Source organism: Eretmochelys imbricata, chromosome 17 (genome assembly GCF_965152235.1).
Source record: "Eretmochelys imbricata isolate rEreImb1 chromosome 17, rEreImb1.hap1, whole genome shotgun sequence".
Lineage (NCBI taxonomy): Eukaryota > Metazoa > Chordata > Testudines > Cheloniidae > Eretmochelys > Eretmochelys imbricata.
In genome coordinates, this window is record NC_135588.1 from 8,000,961 (window position 1) to 8,022,067 (window position 21,107).

Consider the following 21,107-nt stretch of genomic DNA (forward strand, 5'->3'; position numbering starts at 1 on the left):
TATTAGGAAGTACATTTGTATGTATTAGTGCATATCACAGCAAGAGTCAAACCCCACTCCAGTTTCGTTGTTTTTAAAAAGCTTAGTACACTCATTATTTGGTAACAGGCAATTCTTAGACTTAAACCTCATTTTTTTGTTGCACAATCCCAAAGGGAAGAGGGGATGGTTCAGCCAGAAGCAGCCTTTTTCATAACATACATAAACCATATACTGCTCCTGATTGATACCAGAGCTCCTACTTTCACCAAAGCATCCAATTAAGACAAGTTACAAACCACTCTGGGAATGTCCTTTTTGAACTTAGGGACGTGCTCACGCTATTCCTCCTGCATTCAGTGGAAACGTGCCAAAATAGCCAGCTGAAAATATAGGGTTGTGAAATAAAACTAATCAGCTGTTCTATGAATAATTCAGTATAACCATTGGATTAAGATATATAACTAAGCTCGAGGATAAAGGTAGTTCCTTTATGATCATTTCCCTCTTTTGCAATCTAAGGAGGAAAAACAATAATTTGAGAAGCTTTTTTTCCTGCTTGTCTCTCTTACAGTAGAAATACAATTCTGGTCTTTTGTTTTTTCTTAAACACTGGACCATATTCTTTGCTGCACTTGGCTTCTGTGGGGGCAGAGGGCATCATGGAGCCTGTTACTGCTTTCTGATTGCCTTCCCTAAGGCAGACCATGATGTAGTTTAGAGACACCTGAGGGCCAGCTGGTTTCTAAGGCATCATCTGCCCGTTGAGCATATCTGTAGCTTGAGCATAATGTGCTGCAGCCAATCCTTCTCCCAGACCCTCTTCAGCCCTGCTTCGGGGACTGGGAAGGGAAACAGGAACCTACTACACTGCTTCTACACCTTATAGGGACTCCCTGGTGAATGGTGTCTCCAGCAGGGGAGTTAAAACTGGATTCCATCCCCTTTGTACCACAAGAGAGGCTCAAAGGAAGCTGAGCATGTCTGAGAATCTGGCCCAACATCTCCTAGTGCTGTTAGCACTATGACATCACAAATGCCAAGAGTGAAAGCTGAACAACTGAGAGGAGTCTTCACTGTTTCAAAGCTTTTGGTTTCTGTTCATGCCTATTTAACTCAACCACCTGAAAACACCGGGGAGAAGAGATCTGTGTAAGAGTCAACAGTTCTGCCCCTTAAATGAGAACGGAGAGGACACTGACTCCAGTTCTACCAAGGAGACCTCAACCAAAACTAGGGAAGTGGAGATTCAACATTGCCAAGGTAAAGAGAAAAAAACAAGACAGGGGGAACGGTGTGGGGGACTTGTAAATCTCCTTTATACACCACAAAAGTAGCAAGAAACCATATTGTTTTCCCCTTTTGCAGACAATCTTGCAATCTGGGCAGTAAGGGGATTTCTAGTGTGCTTGCGGCAGGTTTTATAACGACATTAATGTTTGCTGTTCCTATGGTTATTTTGAATGTTTGAGCTCTAGCCCAAACAGAAACAAGCCAAAAACAAACATGTAACAATCTCTCTCCGATTCCCATGGCTGTCCTGGTAGGACATGTCAGAGCACATGGACATTTCTAGATTTTCAGCTGTATTTGTGGTCTTTCCTCCCTCTGCTCCCCACCCCATTCTGAAGTAACAAAAAGGCCCTTCACAGCTGAATCCCTTCCTGCATTGATGCCCTCTTTGCTCAGCCCCAGTTTGAGCTTGTCTCCACTGTGCACCTCAGTGCCTTCTTTCAGGCAATGCTTGAACTCCACCTCCTCCCTTCTCTTTCAAAACCACATCCTTCAGGGCTCAAACAAAATAAGTCCAAAGTCTTTTGTTGCTTGCAAGATATATGTCCTCGCTTTTCCAGTCCGTTCTAGTATTCCTTTAATTGTGAGCCGTTTGGGCGAGGGACACGCTCTTTATCTGTACTGAAACGTGCCATGCACGGCTCTGGCATTATCCAAATAATTAGCAATAATGAAAAGTTACAGTTGCCATGAATATGGCGTTGTTTACTCTACTCTTCTTTTCCAATCAGTTAGGCCAGTACAGTGACCCAAGGGAAACCAGAACCCCAATCACAGCAGCCAAGTTTGTCATTTTATTTTTCTCTGGTAAATTAAAGAGGCAGTGTAGTCTAGCAGTTAACACAGGCCTTAGGAGACCTGGGTTCCATTTCTCCCATACTTGCTGTCACCTTGAGCAAGTCACTTAGGCCAAGCTTTTCCAAAGCGAGTAGGGATTTTGGGTGCCCTGCTTCCAACTTGAGACACTAAAGGGGCCTGATTTTCAGGAAGTCCTGGGCACTCCTTTCAGACCTCTCAAGTTGGTTCCCTCAGAAACACACACAAAAAGCCACCAGTTGCTTTGGAAAAACCTTGATTTTAACTTCTGTACCTCATTTTCCACCCCGCCTGTAAAACAGGGATAATAAAAACCTACCTCATCAGGGTGATGAGACTGAACGCACTAAGCATACAGGGAGGTTCTCAGATGGAAGGCATTATAGGAATGCTAGGCATTATTATTATACTGTGAACTCACCGCTCAGGATTCCAGTTGGCTTAATTAGAGACTCAGGTGAACATGAGAGGTTAAATAAGGAACAAGGCTTGGGTAAGATGGGAAAGCAGGCCAGTTTTGGTTAACATGCCTCGCTGGGATTCTGCAATACTAATTATGCGTGAACTCAGGTAACTAGGAGAGGCCATGGCTGCTTCCATCACTAAGCTTTCTTAATCACTATTAATAACTGGGTTTACATGGTATGATTTTGGGGAACATAAATCTGCTTTGGGCATGTTATTTTTCTGCCATAAAAGACACCAGTGCTTTAAATGGTTATTGCTTATAATAACGGAAGTCGTGCTAACCAAGCACATGCTGAAATGCTTTGCTGAATCAGGAGCTAAAATTGTAAGCTTTCTGTGGCAGATACACCATGCTTTTACTGTTCGTACAACTCCTAGCATAATAAGGCCCTGATAGTTGAGTAGGGCTCATACATGCCACTGCAATACAAATAATAGTCACGTGAAATCCCTGGTTTTAGTGGCTACTCCAGTTCCAGTCAGGTAGGTGATAGTGAAATCTCAAGCATCTCATTTTGGTGACAAGAATCTTGGCAGACTAGAACTACAGCTTTGCACATACAAGATAAACAAAAACCTGCTTGTGTTTTACTTAAAGGCAAAAGAAGAAAATCCATCCATAGTGAATGTGCCTGCTGGCATTTTTCTTCGCTGTTCCAACAAACTAGTTGAGCATTCTATGGGAAAGGAAGAAGCCTGCTGATTAGTTCAGGGAAAGTGGTTCTTAGATGTACACAACAGAATATAGACTCCAAGCATGTTGCTACCTAGCTTCAAATCTACAGCTCACTTTGATCTGGTCCCTTAAAGAGAGCGTTAAGGTATGTCTACACAGCATTTTGGAGCAAGCCCACCATCCTGCATTGACAGACTCAGTCTAGCAGGGCTTATGCTGATGCTCTAAAAGCAGCTGTATGGACAGCACTTGGAAGATGCAGTTCAGGCTGGAGCTCGGGGTCCAAACCCCCTCCCCCCCCTTCAATATTTCAGAGCCTGAGCTCATGCCTGAGACAACTTCAAAGCGCCATCCGGACAGCTATTTTAGAGCATGAGCCCCACTAGCTTGAGTGTGTCCGCCTGAGCTGGGACTCCAGAATGCTGTGCAGACTTACCTTCAATGGTTAAGACCGTCTCCAATTGTTTGCATGGGTGTATTTTCTAATAAACCATTCCGCCCATATGTTTTCTGTCTCTTCTCCAGGCAGACTTATTTGCCTTCCATACGCTGATTGCTTCTCCTTGGGCCTATGTTAACTATCCAGGCAACACTTGCATCCATTCTCCCTGTAGCAGTGCTGGTTTGCGGCAGCCTGTTCGACCCTGTCATGTTCAAATGGAATGGGAAAGAGCTTATGAAGTCTAGACATTGTTTAGGCACAAGCTCAAATTCTTCATTATATATCATCAGAGCAGAAGGATGATCCAGGGGTCAGGGGATTAGCCTAGGACTTGGGTGATCTGCATTCAGTTCCCTGCTCTGCCACAGATTTGCTGTAAGTCACTTGGGCACCTAACAACCATTGATTTCATGGGGAGCTAGGTGATTAAAATACCTGTGAGGATCTGGGCCTTAGTCTCTTTTGTGCCTTATTTCCCTATCTGTGAAATGGAACAACAGCATCTGTCTACCTCATAGGGGTGTTGAGGATAAATATATTAAAGATGTTCAGGAAATATGAAAAGGGGGTGCAGATAAGTACTATAGAGAGAAAAATGGGGGGGAAGGGGAAAAAAATTCAGCCTCAAACCTAAGACATCAGACAGGAGAGAGAGAATGGAAGGAAAAGGCTAACAATTATCATACTTATGTGATCTATTTAAACCATACGCATTTAGAGGCAGGGAGTCTGTTTTGGTGTGTATATCACCTAACGCAATGGTTCCCCAATTCCCGTTTGCATCACTACTGTGAGACAATAAATAAGATCGCCTTTGGAGGGGGAAGTTTTCGGTGGGGAGGGACGGGCTGATATAGATCTGAAGGGAAAGAATTCTACGAGCTCTGGCCTCTCAGAAAGAATCTCAGATTGACCTAGGACGGGCTTGTAGGATCCCTAGAAACAAGGTGGAATCAGATGAGGCTCAAGGAGGAGCTTTCACGATAGCCATGGCCTACACTATGAAGTGAGGGGTTATTTTGAGGCATGCATCAGAAATTAAATGATCGGATTTCTAGCTGTTTGGGGCAGTGACTGCCTTTGGTTCTGTGTTTGTACAGCACCTGCCACCATGGTTTCCTGGTCTATGCATGGAGTGACTGCAATACAAGTAATAGTAGTTGGTAATGCTGATATTTCCTTAGATTTCATACACTCCATCCATGTGGAAAAAACCAAACCCCATTACCAAAGGAGGAATTGTTTAAAAATGTATCAGTGTCAGGTGGACTCAGACGTTCACCATTATTTAAGCCTTTCATCAAAGAAAACAAGACTTGGAAATCTAATCTGGAAGTACCATAGCAGAACCATGCCCCTTGACATTCTGGGTCGAAAGGTTTTACAGAAGCATTCGTGTGTTTTGGTACATTGAAAGATTCTAGCTGTCCCGGTTTTCAGGATGTGCTGAGCACCTGCCCCTCTGACTATCAGGCCCCTTACAGATGGTTCACATTTGGCACCAGGGAAAAGAGGCACCCAAAAATAATTAATCAGTCACTTAGGCGAGTCTTGGTCTCCGTCATTCAAGTTCAAGATTTCAAAAAGATGGAAAGGCAAAAATGGTCTGTGATACTGTAGCGCTGGTAATGCTAGCCAATGGCTCTGCACTGAGACATCAGCTCATTGAGGGCTCGGATACTGCCCTGTGGCGCAGAGGGTACTGCTGCCAGGGAGAACCAGCCATTCGCTCCGCCATGCACTGGGCATAGACTCACGTGTGCTCTAGCAACTCATCTAATCACAGTCAGGGAGGCACGCAGGAAACAGCGTGGGCAAATGGATACAGAATTGGACTAAGACTCAGAGATCGCTGTTCTATCCCCAGCTCTGCTGCTGACCTGTTGTGAGACCTTGGGCAAGCTACTTCATCTCTTTGCCTCGGATTCCCCTCTAACTTGAGCTGCAGCCTACTCCCTTAACTGGCCAGCAGGCTGGCTCACTCAAGTGAAAAGCACCACCACTCTCGAGGGAAGGGGTTTTGTGCGTGGACCAGACTCAAGTTGGGGGGAACTCTGAGCTGGAACTCAGGTTAACTGCGGTGAAGACGAGCCCTTTGTCTAAGCTCCAAGGGGTATGGCTGGTTGGTTAGGATGAAGGGAGGAGATGGGGGTGGAAGGGAGATAGGGGAAGTGGAGAAGAGTGACTGCAGAGTGGAGTCAATGGGGTACTGACCTTTATTCTCTTTTCTGCTTTTTAGAAGCTGCAGTATAAGATTGCTGGAAGCTTTTGGTCAGGGGAGGCTATTGAATGGGGGTGTGTGTTTATATATCACAGTTATGGACAGTGTTTTTGGGTATTGCATTTTGGAAAATTGAATATTAAGAAATAATATTCCCCCATAAAAGGAATCTATTGGAGACGGGTGAATGGATGCTGAAAATAGCAGCGCCTCTCACTTTGCTGAATGCAATGATCAGCTTCAGATATCACGGCCCCAGTTTTCCAGTGCCCTGTATCACAAAGAGTCATTTGCACCGGTGCCAAAGGGGTGTAAAATGCCACCCCTTCAGAATAGCAATGTACTACACCCATTTTGCACGGATGTAACTAGCTAGATGAAGGTTCAAGGCAACAGAGAATCAGGCTCCAAGATTTTTGCAGGGTTAAGCAAAGGTAGCTGAAGTCTCTGGGCAACTCTGTTCCCAGGAGGGGCTTGGTGGTGCAGAGGGGACAGTTCACTTGCCTGTGGGCCAGATCCATGTGGAAAATTGCTTCTGGCAGCATCATTCGGTCAGACTGTCCTGCACCTCCGCTATTGTAAAGGAACACGAGCTTACCTCACCTCGGAAGAGCCCAAGTGGGCAGTGGCCAGAGACAGCGCAGCCATGGTGAAGCCAAGGCTTTTGCCATAAAACATTGTCCTTGAAATCCAGCTCTCAGTGGTGTTGCAGGGCCCTGATAGGGAATGCATTGAGCTGATCTGTCTGTTTCTCCAGCTTCTGACAAATGGACACCAGTCTGGTGCAAGGACTAAGTAGTTGCTTCCATCCCTGGCATCTCACAGTCACCTGCCTCTTCTAATTGCCTTCTACTTGCAACCCTGTGTACGGTAGTAAAACATGTGTGGACTCCAATCCCGTGAAGTGCTGAGCAGCCTCAATTCCCCTACTCTTCACTCATCAATCCCCATTGCGTGGTACCTGAAGGTGCTCAGTACGTTGCAGAATCTGGCCCTATATGGGTCTGAGCCAAAACCCACTGAAGTCAGTGGGAATCTTTCCACTGCCTTCGGGTCAGGCCCTGTATGAACAAGAGCCTGGCAGCAAGGGGTAAAAGTTATGGGGGAGTGGGTAAAGATTTTCCTCAGCATTTGAAGCTTTCAAAAGAAGGATGAAGGCCATAGAAGGAGGGGCTGGAAGTGGGGTCTGATAGCACTGGTTATTTGGTCCCTCTGAATACAATATTTCAGGAGGATTTCTGTAGGCGCTGGGCCTGATTCAGAACCTGCTTATGCCAGTGTCTCTCAACAGATTTACACTACTTCTGAGTAAGAGGAGAACCAGGCCTTTTCATAGGGATCTTTTGCCATTGACACAAGATAACTAAGACACCAAACATCTATAGACACCAACATGGAACAAAGACGCCACATGACACATACCCGGGCTAAATAAGTACCTCCTGCTTTACCCTTTGTGAATCATTTAGTGACTCAACAATATGGAAGTGGCACCTGTATGTTACAGGCCACTCCTATGTAACACCAGCTCCTTTCCACTCGGGCCTAAGTGATGCTCCAGCCATTTTTCTGAATAATACAGCGGGTATCTGAGCCAGTCTCTCTTCTTCCCCTCCCTTCCGCATGAATAACCAGGAGAGTAGCAGGCCCTTGCAGCACTTTAGAGATCTCAGCACATTTGATCAGCGATAAACCTTCGCTTTTGCCCCTTGCTTCAGTTGGCCACTAGCAAATCGCCAGGTTTAACAACTAATTCTGCCCTTGCTCCCCAGAGGGTGACCTATATTCCTCAACTGTTAAATCAATATGCGTTTTCTTCCATTAACAAGTCATACCCCTGAAGAACTGCTCAGGGTTCTCTCTCTGCACTACACTGTCACCTTGCATTTAATGAAACCTGGCCTTTGGCTCCTGTGTTGGATTTGCCCTGGGAAGATCATTTACTGCCCCCCTATGGGTGCCTGCTGGGGTCACCGAATGCTATAGGGTGATGCAAGGTGGGGGGGAAGGGGAGGAGATGGAATTATAAAGGGGAGAGAGCAGCCCAACTGTAAGAGGGCAAGGGCAAAAGGCGAGATCATAGGGCCCAACATAGCAAATTTTAACATAAGGGTGCCTCTCCGGCCAGGATCTGAGTCGCTTTACAGTGAATTACTGCTATTAAGCAGCTTAACAGCACTGGTAGGTAGGTACAGTGGCCACTATTGGAAAGCCAGCACTTCTCACGGGTAGTAAGCGTGGGGGTTGCAGGATGCCAAAGTAGAAGGGGAAAATGTCTATTCTCCCCTATGGCTGTGTCTGGTAGTTCGTGGCTAAGTGTTGACTACCGAAGTGCAACCACTGTTCAGGTCTTCATATTATCCCCATTTTGAAGCTGGGTAAACTGTGGCACAGAGCAGTTAAGTGACTTGTCATCACAGCAGGTTAGCGGTGGGGTCTGGAAGGGAACCCAGGGATCCTGACTCTTCGACCTTTGCTCTAGCTCTCAGTCACACTCCTCTCCCGGACCCAGGAAAACAAGGCAATAAAGGCAGCCCGGCACTATCGATGTGCATTGCAGAAAGGTGGTGTCTTGTGGGGAGCCTGCTGCTCGGTATCCAAATGCGAGGCAGCCAACCATCACATGGAGACCCAGGGCTCTGCAGGCATTCTAGCCAGTGGAGATGGGGGAAACTGTTGCGTAACCATGGAAACTGGAGAATAGCAGCTTTGGAGCAGAGAGTTGGATTCCTTCCTATATGGTGACATGGGCTGGGTGTGGCGAGCAGCAGTCAGCTCACAGCTTAGACTGCCTGTATAACCCCTGTGTCAGCCACGGATTAGAGAGCGATGGCAAGAAGACAGCCTGATGATTAAGCTAATGACCAGCTACATCCTGGGCTCAATCCACCCTTCAGAAACGCACCCTGGCATTTTACAGTAACAGCCCAAACCATGCGGTCGCACGATTGCGGCCTGCTCGTGTTTTGGACCAGGACTGTGGAATTTTGTTACAGGAGCAACCCTAATGTAATTGCAGTGCCTTCAACTGGTTTACATTCAGGCTACATTTCATCCCATAGGGGCACATCCTGCACTGGTACACCTTTGTAACCCCACTGGCTTTCAAAAGTCAGCTCTTGATGTGACAGAGGCCAGAACCTCAAGTGTTTTGCCCCAAAGTTTTTGGTGATCCTTTGGTTCTTCCCTTGTTGTATTGGGCATACAATGTTCCTCAGTCAGGTCTTCAAGAGGGAGCGGTGGGTGCATCGGGCCCTCACCAGGAAATCAATTATCACACCTCCAGCATGGCTGAAGAAAGGTGATATTGTCCTAAAAACTCCAGGTTGTATTTACAGTTCTGCCTAGGAACAAAATGCAGGTGTCCACTCTTGGTCGAAGCACAGGGAAATCAGAGCAACATGATAAAAAGGGACGCGGCGGGTGGGGAATAAGACGTGAAAAGGTTCAGAAAAAGTGTAAAGGCAGGTGAGTAAGCAGAGAGCTAGTCGACATCTCTGAGAAGGTGGCAACAGATTAGTGCTTTCAGTGCTTTCAAGTTCCAGAGCTTTACTTCCCACTTCTCTGGGTCAGCTCTGATTGGGGCTAACAAGGGTGGAGGAGAAAATGACCATTGTAGCAACGCTCAGCCTGCTGTCAGAATGTCACCCAGATGACCTCTTCCTTGCGCTTACTCACATCCTGTATTCAGAGTCACTGGTTGTGGTTTTCAGTATGCGTGCACACATGCAGGGTATTTCCCTCCCATGCACAGGGGGCTTTTGACATTTCCTTTTAACTCTAGCACCCCGTTAATTGGCTGTATCCCTTATTCAAAGGATTCCAAAGGTTCTCTCTGGTAAATTGGACTTCTCTAATGCACATGAACAAGGCAAGAGGCTCTCAGCAGGCACAAGGATTGAAAAGCACAAGATGTGTTAATATTTATACTGCCACGTGCTGTGGTATGGGCGTTCAAATGATAACGACCGGCAGGGAGGCTTCCAGGCAGTCTGCATGTTGAGCCATCTAGGTATTTACCACAATGCTGGTTAAATGATAATTTGGAGTGGGCCCAGGGTCAGATTACTGGGCATGAAATGTAGAGGTCTTTAATTGTTTGATGGGACGTTACTCCTTTGTATCAGATTATGAGAGGCTGAGCCCCCAGATTGTTGTCCTCCACTCACATTATCCAGCCAGGCTGTTGGAAAGATCAACATGTGTATTACTAATAATTATTTGTATTACGGTAGCTTAAAAACCCCAACCAAGGTCAGGCAGAGCACAAACACAGAGTCCAGGCTCTCATGGGGCTTGTCGCAAGATAGTGTGAAAAGATCTTCAGATCTTGAAAACCTTGCATTGCTTGGAGGGAAAGTAACCATTTGATTATCATTACATACACATTCAGGAGACCTGTCCCCCACCCCCCCTTACAGTATCTGATCGGTCCAGGACCGCTTGTGTGCAAGCGAGGATTTAATACACAGTGCAACTTCGTACATACGTATGCAATCACAGGCTATGAGACTTCATGCAGTATATTCTCGCTCACACTCACAAGAGCCGCTGCGCCTCCAGGCCGTACACTCACCCACCACAACTGTTCTTTGAAAGACGTGCAAGAGCGAACGTGAATTTTACATGAAGGGCCTGCTTCATGCCACTGCTTTCCTCCAACTTTAAGATGGCGTAACGCCACTGAAGTCAATAATTAAGTCACTGTAAATCTGGGGGAGCACAGGAGTAAATCAGGCTCTCAGTTTTAAAAAATTCTTAAATTCACATTTTTTTGACCTTTTGACTTTCTTTAAGCACACACTTCTCCCAATTTTAAAATTAATTTCTCTATTTTTGCTCCTCTTCCACCTCCACATGGTAGGTGTTGCGATTCTTCACTGTAGAGGCAGGGTTTAAAGGAAGAGTTCTGTCTGCTATAAAGCAAATAGGCTTGGGGCCGGGGGGGAGGGGGGGGAAATGTCTTAATGCTTTGGAGGCTGTAGCTAAACCACATATATCCCAGCCTCTGAAGCTTGCCATGTGCCAGCATTCTAGGGGCATGCTTTCCCATCTGAATTTTCAGTGAGACTAATGTTTTTCCATACTATAAACTTTCAAGATCATACTAGCCCCTGTTATATTGGCCCACACAACTTCAGTGCAATCTGGACTCCATTTGGATTTTAGAAACACACACTCGTCCATCTAGCCACTCCCTGAAGGGATTTCCATAGTGCTCATCGCCGCAATGTTAGAGACCTCCCGCAACCACTGTGACGTTCTGGGGATCAGGAGCTGAGGCCCTGAGAGGCTCAGTGGCTTGTCACGCAGGGTGTACGTGATGGAGCTGGGAACTGGACCGTATCCACCGGACGCTCAGTCCAGTGCCTTAACCAGGAGACTGGTGAAGGGACAGGAGGTAGTAGCTGGCTGCCCATTTCTGCAGTGGAATAATCGTGCACTCTCTCATCTCTCTTTCCTGCGCTCTTGTTTCCAGTGTCTAATCTGCATGGAGAAAAATGCCAACACCGAACCAGGCGATGTCAGGTTAAAGTGACGCATGGTCAGTGGTTAAACCACAGAGCTGGGAGATGTAGGGTTCTGTCCCTTGCTCTGCCACCAACTATCTGGTTGGCCTTGGATAAGTCTGTGCCTCAATTCCTCTCTCTGTAAGATAGGGACAAGGATACTGATCTGCCGAACAGAAGTGAGGAGCTTTAACCGGCTAACGTCTGTAAAGTGCCACATAAAAGCCATGTCATATTGCTGTGATTTTGCCCAGGAAGCCGTCCACAACGGGTGTGTTTTTTAAATTGTGAAGGGCAGCAGGCGAAAGCTAATCGCACATAAAAGCACGCTCAGGTGAATGCATCTCTAAGGGTGCCAATCAGATCAAAATAGGAGTTTAAGAGGCTCCAGAACTGCCTGTAGGGGACAATGACTGTACATGGACACAAGAGAAAATGGACTTGGATCCTGAGCCTTCAGCTGCTTATTCCCTAGGAAGAAGTGCTGTCCTTTTAACAGACAGCCACTCATGAGTTGGCCTCACTCGGCTTTGGGGAAGAGCCAGGCGAGCTGAGCAGTATCTTGGTAACACACACACACACACACACACGCACGCACGCGCACACACACAGAGCTGCTAACACTGAGGGGAGGGGAAAGAAGGAGGGGCTATCACCGGCTGGGAGCCGTGAGATCAGATGTCAGCAGCTCAGGGAGACATTCCCAGGAAGGGACAAGTGCTGCTCATTCATCACCCTGCCCTGGGACGGTCTGGACCACAGCTGCTCTTGTGGAGAGGAAGCAACCTAGGAAGGGAGCTGCTGGGGACCCTGTCGAGATCTCCCAACACCAAGGTAAGAGAGAAACACAAAACAGCGGGACGTTTGAGGCTCCAGAGATGAACTCTTAAAGAAACTAAACTGATCTGGATGGTATTATTCAGGTGCACTACCCTGGTGCTGGGCAAGATGTTAAGCTGTGTGCAAAATTATATATGTCAGTTGTAACAAATATTAAATGCATCAGTGAACAAATATTCAGCCCTGGTGTTAAGAAGTCAGACAGCACGGGGGGGTGGGTTTGAGGGAAAGGTGGGGGGAATTGAATAGGAACCCTAGGTAATTGCTGAGATAATCTGAGTTTAGTCCATTAATAAACGCCAGTCCATTTGGAAATTTGACCACAACAAGCCTCCACCATGAAGTGCGGTCAAGGGGGCCTCTGAGGAGAAGACAAAAAGATCCCAGCAGTGTCAGAGCTGCCCCTCCTCTGCCTCCACCACTGTCTTACTGCTTGGAGTTTGCACATGCCTGGCAGTCTCCAGTGTACATTTTCCCAGTGATATCAAGGAGGCATGTCTGAAAAGACAGGGGCCTAATGTGAAAAAATCAACTGTGTGTGCAGTTCCCAGAGGGGACTCCTCTCTGTGCTGTCAGTATATTGCCTAAAGGTACAACTGGCTGGGAGGGAAGAGAGAGAAAGGAGGAACTGGAAAAGGAGGGGAGGGATATTGTCCACTGCCAGTGTAATTCCCAGGGGTGTTAGACAATCAGCCAGGCTACCCTGCCTATGCAGGAGGGAATGGGCTTATTTTGTGGGGTTGCAAAAGATAAAAAAGTAAATGTCTCCTGGTTATGTATTTTTCCTCCTTAAACCCACCTGACATTTATAGGGAAGTTCTTAATGAAACTGCCCAGCAAGATGTCCAACCCAGGAGTATTATTTTAATGGTTACAATTAAAGCCGCAACAGATGTTACTGCCCTTGAGTAAGGAAGCTGAATCTCAAAATGTATCCATAACTATAGGGGTATTTAGATAGAATATACCTGTACTGAAACTGTTCGTTCTTAAACTGGTCTAACCTTGTTTTAATTTATGTTCTGCCAAATGCCTGTACTTTATGTGATACCCACTTTGATGCACGGTTCATTTGCAGCTTGCAGATGCTATTTTAAGTCACGTTTGTAAAACTCTCTGAAACCATTAGTAGGGTTGTGTTTTTCGTGGCATGTGTAATCCTCCTCCAGAGCCTAGGCTGGGGCAGGAAGGGCACTTTCGATAGATGTTTGCTGCTGCCTATATTATAGTTACAGGTGAAGCAAGATTGAGCTAACCCTCCGCCTCTTTCTGTGAGGGCAAGAAGGTTCCTCCCCTAGGCTACCTCTAGTGCTCTGGCCAACACCTTGCTCATTTGGGGCAAAGCCATGAAGGATGGGGCATTTACTTCTCTGGGGGCTCTCTCTTGTATCTTGGAAGTCAATGGGAGTTTTGCTGGTTTGCACTTGTTTTGGAACCAATCATCTGCCCAACCTGATTAGCCAGGCCAACGCAGTGAGGGATGGGAGTGGGGAGAAGGGATCCTTCCCCCATGCCACGAAGTAGCAGAGGCTGCAGTTAACGCCACGGAGCCTTACGTAGCTTCCCCGCAGGGAAGAAGCTACATACTAGATCCTCCACTGTTAATGTAACTGAGACTCCAACACACTCTCCTGGAGGCTAGTGGACAGAGAGAACAAATACCATGAAACCTTGGTATCCTTACTGAGTCCTGACTCAGGATAAACTCCCTTTGGGTCCACTAGGCCTGGATGAGGATCTGGCCCCCATGACTGGCCGAATTGAACAGCAGGGTGCCTGTGGCCTGTTACTGTTTTACACTGCCTGGATTGTGGGGCCAGTGACTAGATTCCATTGGATGGGCGGATGGGGTGCAGATGTTCACTGGGGTGAACAGGGCTTGAGTGTCTTCTGTAGGAGTTTATCTAATGCAGGTGCCATCACATCAAAATGACCAAGGGAAGGTTTCAAGTTGAGCTCCTCTAATTAAAGTTCCTTTTGCTTTGCTAGTGTAACATGGCGAGCGGATAGGCACTTTAAAAAAAAGTCTTGCTAGGTGCCTTTGAAAAAACCCCTCTGCAGTTCACAAACCCAAGGCTGGGGCTCCAGGTTAGGCGCTTGCAACAGCCGGTCCAGTCTCTCTTTCTGCTGCATGGGGACGCAATTTTCCCTTAGCCTTACTGTGCCTCAGCTCCCAATCTGTAAAATGGGGATAATTGCACTGCTCTGTCTCACAGGGAGGGTGTGAGGATGAACGCATTAAAGTTTGTGAGGCGTATGACCCATAGGCTGTCCATGCCAATTGCACAAAGCTGCTGCTTATCCCTGGCATGTAATTCCAAGGGGCCAAAACTGTGAAGCCTTTTCTCATGCAAATAGACTCACTTAAACTAATAGGTCTATTTGAGTGACTAAGTGCTTCTCCACATGAGGGATGATTGCACAATCTAGCCCAAGGTAAACAGGGTGGGGCAAATTCTGCTCACAGTGTAAATCCAGAGCAGCCCCACTGAAGGGAATGTAGTTATTCCAGATTTACACCAGGGCACTCAAGTTCAGAATTTGGAACTTGTCCTTACTATAGAAACAGAGAGCTTTTGTTTCTCCCCTTTCCTCAGTGCAGCATCTAAGGGCCTTACTAAAGTTAGACACAGCAGCCACCTAATCGCAACACAGTTGATTTCTGGCTCTCTCTGGGGTGCTCACTTTGCTTTTTGCGGGGGGGTCACCTGAAGGGACACTGGAAATCACGACACAAAGTAGTGGCCAGATTCGTAAAGGCTGACCTCAGACCTGCGACTGCTGACACAGACGGTCAGTGTCACTTTTGCAACATCTGGCACAGTTCTGACTACAAATATCCCTCTGAGTTTTGCTAGCTGGATCTATTTCCCTGGCTCAGCGTCAGGATCGCTGCTATGGGCAGGTCTGATAATCAATGACTGTCTTGTGGCGGGGATGAGATTGGAAAGGGATTATAATCTGTTCCTACTGGACAGCAAATTAGTTTCTTTCATTCTGCAAACCCAGAATATTGGCACGTGCCCTCAGTTCTCTCATTACACATCCAGCTCATCCATAATGAGGCGGCTATGGGAGAAGTGCAGGGGATAGCATTGAAAAGATACAGTTGAGGTACCTTTATGTCAAATCAGGCCTACACTTCTCTAATCATTTATTTCATCAACTGACCTCTGAGTTAACAGGGAACAGATTCCTCTACATTCACCTGAACCACTGGGACACATCTGTCCACCTTCAGGCCCAATGGTGTGTCCCAGGTGAATACCTGATTCTCCTTTTATGCGAGGGCCAAATTCTCTCCTGGTGCATACTGGCCCAGTTTACAGCGGGAGAGAATTTGACCCATAAACTTTCATCAGTGCAAGTCAGGAGTGAGATGAGAATCAACCCAGGTGTGTAATTCCCTCCTGCCCGACAGAAGAGCTGCCGTTTCTTTGCCACATGCACAGCATTTGCAGTCTCTATTTTGGGACTCTGCTGAGAGAATTTTTTCTCCTCACCTTCAACACCCCCAGCAAAACTGAAACCAGAAATATTCACGCAGGCCAAAAGGTCTGCTTTGCACACGGGCCATTTCTGTATCAATCTGGGCAGCCATTCAGCGTGTCACACGTTTTGATTCAGGAGCGAATCCTGGTTGACATTTTAAAATTGTGAGAGTTTGGTTTGGTTTGAAGGCTCAAAGGTGCAGCCCTGTCGGGTGAGACAGGCTCTTTCCAGTCTGTGCGCGTGTGCTTGAGCTTTGCTGTAGTGTAAACAAGCATTGATGCTGCGCCAGCAGGCCCCCACGTCCAAAGAGCTGCAGTTAACGCAAACAAAACCAGTAGACGTGCACCTGATTTGACAGGGACAGTGACTAGCTGAGAGGGAGAGATATGCCCCCTGGTCGTTGCACCTATGCATTGACTCCAGCAGAGTCATCCAGCTGCAGTGGTTCACCAGCATGGGTAGTCCAGGCTCCCAGTGCCATTAGGCCCAAGAAACAAAGCCACCTATACCATCGGAGTGCCTCGTCCTAGCTTTCTTTCCCCAGAGGCCTGTTTTTGCAAATCAAATTGGACATGACAAGTTTCCCACCCACCCCACCCCCCGGCCATGCATGCTCACTTATTGCTTCGAAAAGGACATGCTGTGTGTCCATAAAGCCAACGGAAAATCGGAAACGTGAAGGCAGAGAGCTAGGCGGATGTGGCTCCCGCCCTTCAAAATAACAAAGAAATCTCTGGATTGCAGCACCAGGTCTCCTGCTGTTTGGGAAGTAAAGAGAAATAATTCAAATGGTAGCGTGCCCATTCCACCCCCCCCCAACACCCACCCCCCCATATAAGCATCACAGCACTAAAAATATAGCTGGAGACAGATGCCCCGTGAATTTCGCAAGCAGAACACAACCAAGTTCCAGCACCAAGATTCACATTTAGAATCCCTTCTCCACAAGCCATTTCCCCCCTCCCCTGTGAACACAACATGGTGGTTGGAGACGGCCGCCAAGTGCTCTCGGCAGTTCAGTATGAGCAGCTCCTCTCTCACCAGCATCATCGTTTCGCTGGCTCAGAAAACAGGACAAAAGGCAGACGGGGAGGTTGGATTATCTGGAATTTCTCTTCCTCAAACAGTGCCTTGTGGAGGAGGCACAGGGACCTAATGAATCTAGATTTCCCCCCTTGGCAAATATTCCATGTCACCGCCTGCACGGCTCTTCCTGTTAGGAGTGGGGCTTTTGGGTTTTAAGCAGTAATTCGCAAGGCCAGGAATTTCTAATCAGAAAAGAGGAATTCATTCACCGTTAGTTCTGAGCAACTGTCCATTCAAGCAGGAGTTTGTGAAGCCTTAAGCAGGCAGGGAATTATCTGCAGGGCACCCCAGAATAGGCGAGGGGCAAGAGGGACCTGTCCTTGCTTGGCCCAGCATGGCACCGTGAGAAGCGTTTGCTGCCACGTGTAAACCCTATTTAAAAATAATTGATTCAAACTAGCTTCACCTCCTCTCTCCCCAAACGCATCCCCCTCCCCCAATCTTGCTGAGAGAGTGTCCTCATTCCTTAGACCCACTGCTGCAGGTGGGAGGCCAGGTGTCACGAGGTGACTGAGTTTCATAATGGTTTATTACTGCTCTAACTTTGGAGGCTGTCTTGTGCACACATAACAGCCCCCCTCACCCCACCCTGCCCTTCTTTCAACTGTCGGTGGGATTCCTCACTTCCTGTCCTGAACTGCTGGGAAGCTTTGACAAGGCTTGTCTAACAGCTGCTGCCTATGCTCCAGAGGTGGTAGCAATCCAAAGGTTAAAATAGCAGCAGTTCCTCTATTCCTGTGAAACTGGGCAGATAGGTGGATCATGAGACTCAATTCTTTCGCTGGCAAAACACTTAAAGATCCTCCAATAAAGAAGGGCGGTGATTAGCATGTGCATATTCAGGAGCAGTTGGTAGCATTTAGAGATTGATCTGGAGGAGAAACAGCATGAAAGTGCCAGCTCATTTCCACTCAATGTTGTAACAAATCCTGTAGCCACCTAGGATTTCATGCTTATCCCTGTAAGGCATACTTGGGACGTCACAGCAGCGTGGGAATGGGATAGAGAGGAGCCAGAGCTCTGTCTAGATGACAGAGCTCAGATCCTCTTGCTCCAAAACACTGCCCTCTGTCACTGGAACTAAAAGGAGAATCCTCCTTTAGCAGTGATCAATATAGGCCCTATGACACTCAGATGAGCAGTTCTGACTCTATCCAGCAGAGGACACTGTAATAGACACACACACACACCCCCAATCCCTTACAGTTTCATTGTTTAAATATTAGGGAACAGACTCTTTGTTGATGCTGAATAGCGCCTTACTGCAGCAGCAGTTCCACTGAAGAAACTGGGATTAATCATGGAGCAAAGTAGTACTCAGAGTAGATACAGGGAACAGAAGCTCGCCCCACCTCATCAAGTTATTTCAGCAAGGGCTAAGGGAAAGCCACTTGGACATTGGTTTACAAATCACCAGGGAAAAATTAAGTAGTGATGGGATTGGGATTCTCAGATTGGAAGGACAAAATGAGCTGCACAACTTCAGAATAGGATTGGCCTCCTCCTTTCTTTGCATATTTTGACAAGTAATGAAATGGGAAACAATGCTGGTATTTAAATAATCATCATTAGGCTTCAGAGTTGAGACAGATGGGGTAGTTTACACTGCTGGGGTGTTTTAGGCTGCCTGCAGACTCAGGCAGACATCACTGCATTATTGCATCGGATTCACCTTATTTTTCTTTTTAAACGAAAGTTTAGATTCTGGAGCCCCCCGATACAGCCACAAGGGCTAAGTATTGACTTGCTAGGTCACTGCAAACTGGCCCAATCCAAGCCTGACATTCTCACGCATGATGCTGGCAGTGGTGTCTTACTTTACAGGAGGAGGCTGGGCCTGAAGCCAGAAGTTCATAAATACCAATTCTGCTTCAAACCTTTATGTTCGAATAAAAATCCATTGGCTTCTTGCCTTGGGAAGCTCCCAGCCAGAGCCAAGTGGCTGCAGCACTCAGAAGTTTGTAAATATCAGCACATGCTGTGTTACCACCCCCTTCTACTCCCCAGCCTAAATACTTTCCCTGCCTCTGCAACTCCCCCATGGGGAGATGTTGTCAGCAGCTGGCAGGATCCAGCTGTCAAGTGGGGAAAAAAAGCAGCCCTGACTGTTCTGTTCCTCAAAGCAGAGGGGAGGGATGTGATGTTGCATGCAGGGAACACAACGTATGGTGGGAGAGCTCAGTTTAGCTCAGAGGGAAGATACTACTGTAACTACGGAGGGATATTTCCAAAGCAGCACATATGCAGAACGCTTTGGATCAGAGGAGAAAACATCAGCCGCCAAAAATCCCCGAACCACACCCCTTCATTAAAATCCCTCCCAAAAACTCCTCTCGCTTGTGCCACCCAGGGCTGCTAAATGAGAAAGAGAAAAGCCCGCGCCACGCGCATGTGCCTGCACAGAGTAGCCGCAGGGTCTTATCGCAACTCTCGCCTTGCTGCCTGCCCCACTTTCTGGTTGCTTGTTGGGTCATGTATAACTCTAGACCGCAAGCTCCTCGTACCTGTTTTGCAGAGTGCCTGGCACGGCAAAAGAGCAGCGACAATCGGGGACGGAACACACGTCATGTGGACCCACCCCTGGCTCAGCCACGCTTTATATTAAAGGGGCATCTAGGCTAGGAAACACACACAATTAATAGATATTTTAATAGAGAGCTAATCCAATATCTAGAGTTCAACTGCTTAATAAATTGCTTATAGCCATCTACAATATACACTGTGGATGGCCTTTAACCACCTACAACAGGTCTGTATCATGCTTTTACCATCTATTAATCAGTCATTAACCCTCATAAGCCATCTATAAATGTACCCTGAATATAAAGCCTGACACACTGCTCTTTAGAGTAACACCACAAGGCAAGAAATGAGATTCTAGTCCTAGTCTTCACTAGGATTTCCCATGCTAGCACTCAGCAGCGCTAGTGGAAGCCAGAAGCAGGAGTTTTCATGCGCCAGGCCATCTAACCCTGCCCTGCAGCTGCACTGATGAATGGCGAAAGTAGTCAGAGGGTAGCTATACCTTAACTAGGTAGCTGTACTTCTCATTTGGACACAGTCACAGGGCAGCAGGTCTCATATCTTGCACTGTACCCGAGATGTGCAAATGTCCTGATATAACACAGCGCTGCGAGTGCTTAATGCTTCTGTGCGCCCTTCTAACTTACAGCTCCCTGTGGTTACCTTGATCGATGTAAATCAGGGTCGGCCTCCTAATTAAGCACCTGGACCTACAGGAATCCAATTATGTCATTCGGCCCCCCCCCCCCCGAAGGTTTTGCAATCACTTTCAAGATGTTTCACATAACCAGTTATAAGTTACCAAGAGCCTAGTTTAAAAGGGCAGGTCTGCTCTTCCAAGTGATTCTGTAAGAAGTGGCACCCTCCTAGTGGAGAGACCTGCTCCCTGTGTGCTTTTTACTTCCATTAACCCTGCAAAGCCAATTCAGCTATGAGACAGCCAGCTGGAGTCTACTTCTTTCTTCTGTGCCATCCACAGACTTGTTTACTATGCTCCAATCAGTTATGCCTGCGCAAACCGAACAAAGGCAATGGAGAGCATATTTTGATGGCAGCCAGATTACACTGGTGTCACTGAGGGTGCACAGGTCACTGCTGTCCTGCAGAACATTAATTGCGAGTGACAATGCATGAGAAGCAAAGAACCCAGCTTGACTCTCAAATCTGTGGCTGAATTTGCTGGGTGGAGAATTCTTTATATTTGCTGACTGAGCAGATCTGATATGGATTCACTGGGAGATGATAAATGTGGAACTTCAGGAGGCCATGTTCACATAGTCTGTTTCCAGAGTAGAGTCATGCTGTAAACTCAACCCTAAAACCTTGGGGAAAGGCTAGTCTGTTTTATTTGTACTGGGGAATGCAGTGGTGTTTACGAGCCCCCATCACGGATCGAGCCCCCACTGTGTTAGGCACTGTACAAAGACAGAACAAAATAAGATGGTTCCTGCCCGCAAAAGCTTAGAGTTTCTGAGTTAATGGACGATTTTCAGGAATGAAAACCAGATGGCCCAATTGTGCACTGACGTATCCTCCAGGTTACCCAACTCACTTCTACGCAGTGCAAGTCAGCACATAATTTGGTTCAAGGCTTGCATCATATACCTCTGAGCATTAATTTAGACTGAGACACAACCAAGGCATTCTCTGTCTTTTCTAAAATTATTTCACTTTTACCACCTGGTTTCCATTAACTCTCTTTCTTGACTGACTTGCTTTTCTCCCATCACAAGGTTATACGGATGGGCTCTGAATCAGCTA

At 47.0% G+C, this 21,107-nt stretch overlaps 1 protein-coding gene across 2 annotated transcripts in view; it reads right to left on the minus strand.

Annotated features, from left to right (window-relative positions):
- The window catches only part of SYNRG (synergin gamma), a 131,326-nt gene that overhangs the window by 23,398 nt on the left and 86,821 nt on the right, over nucleotides 1-21,107 (minus strand). The window lies entirely within an intron of this gene.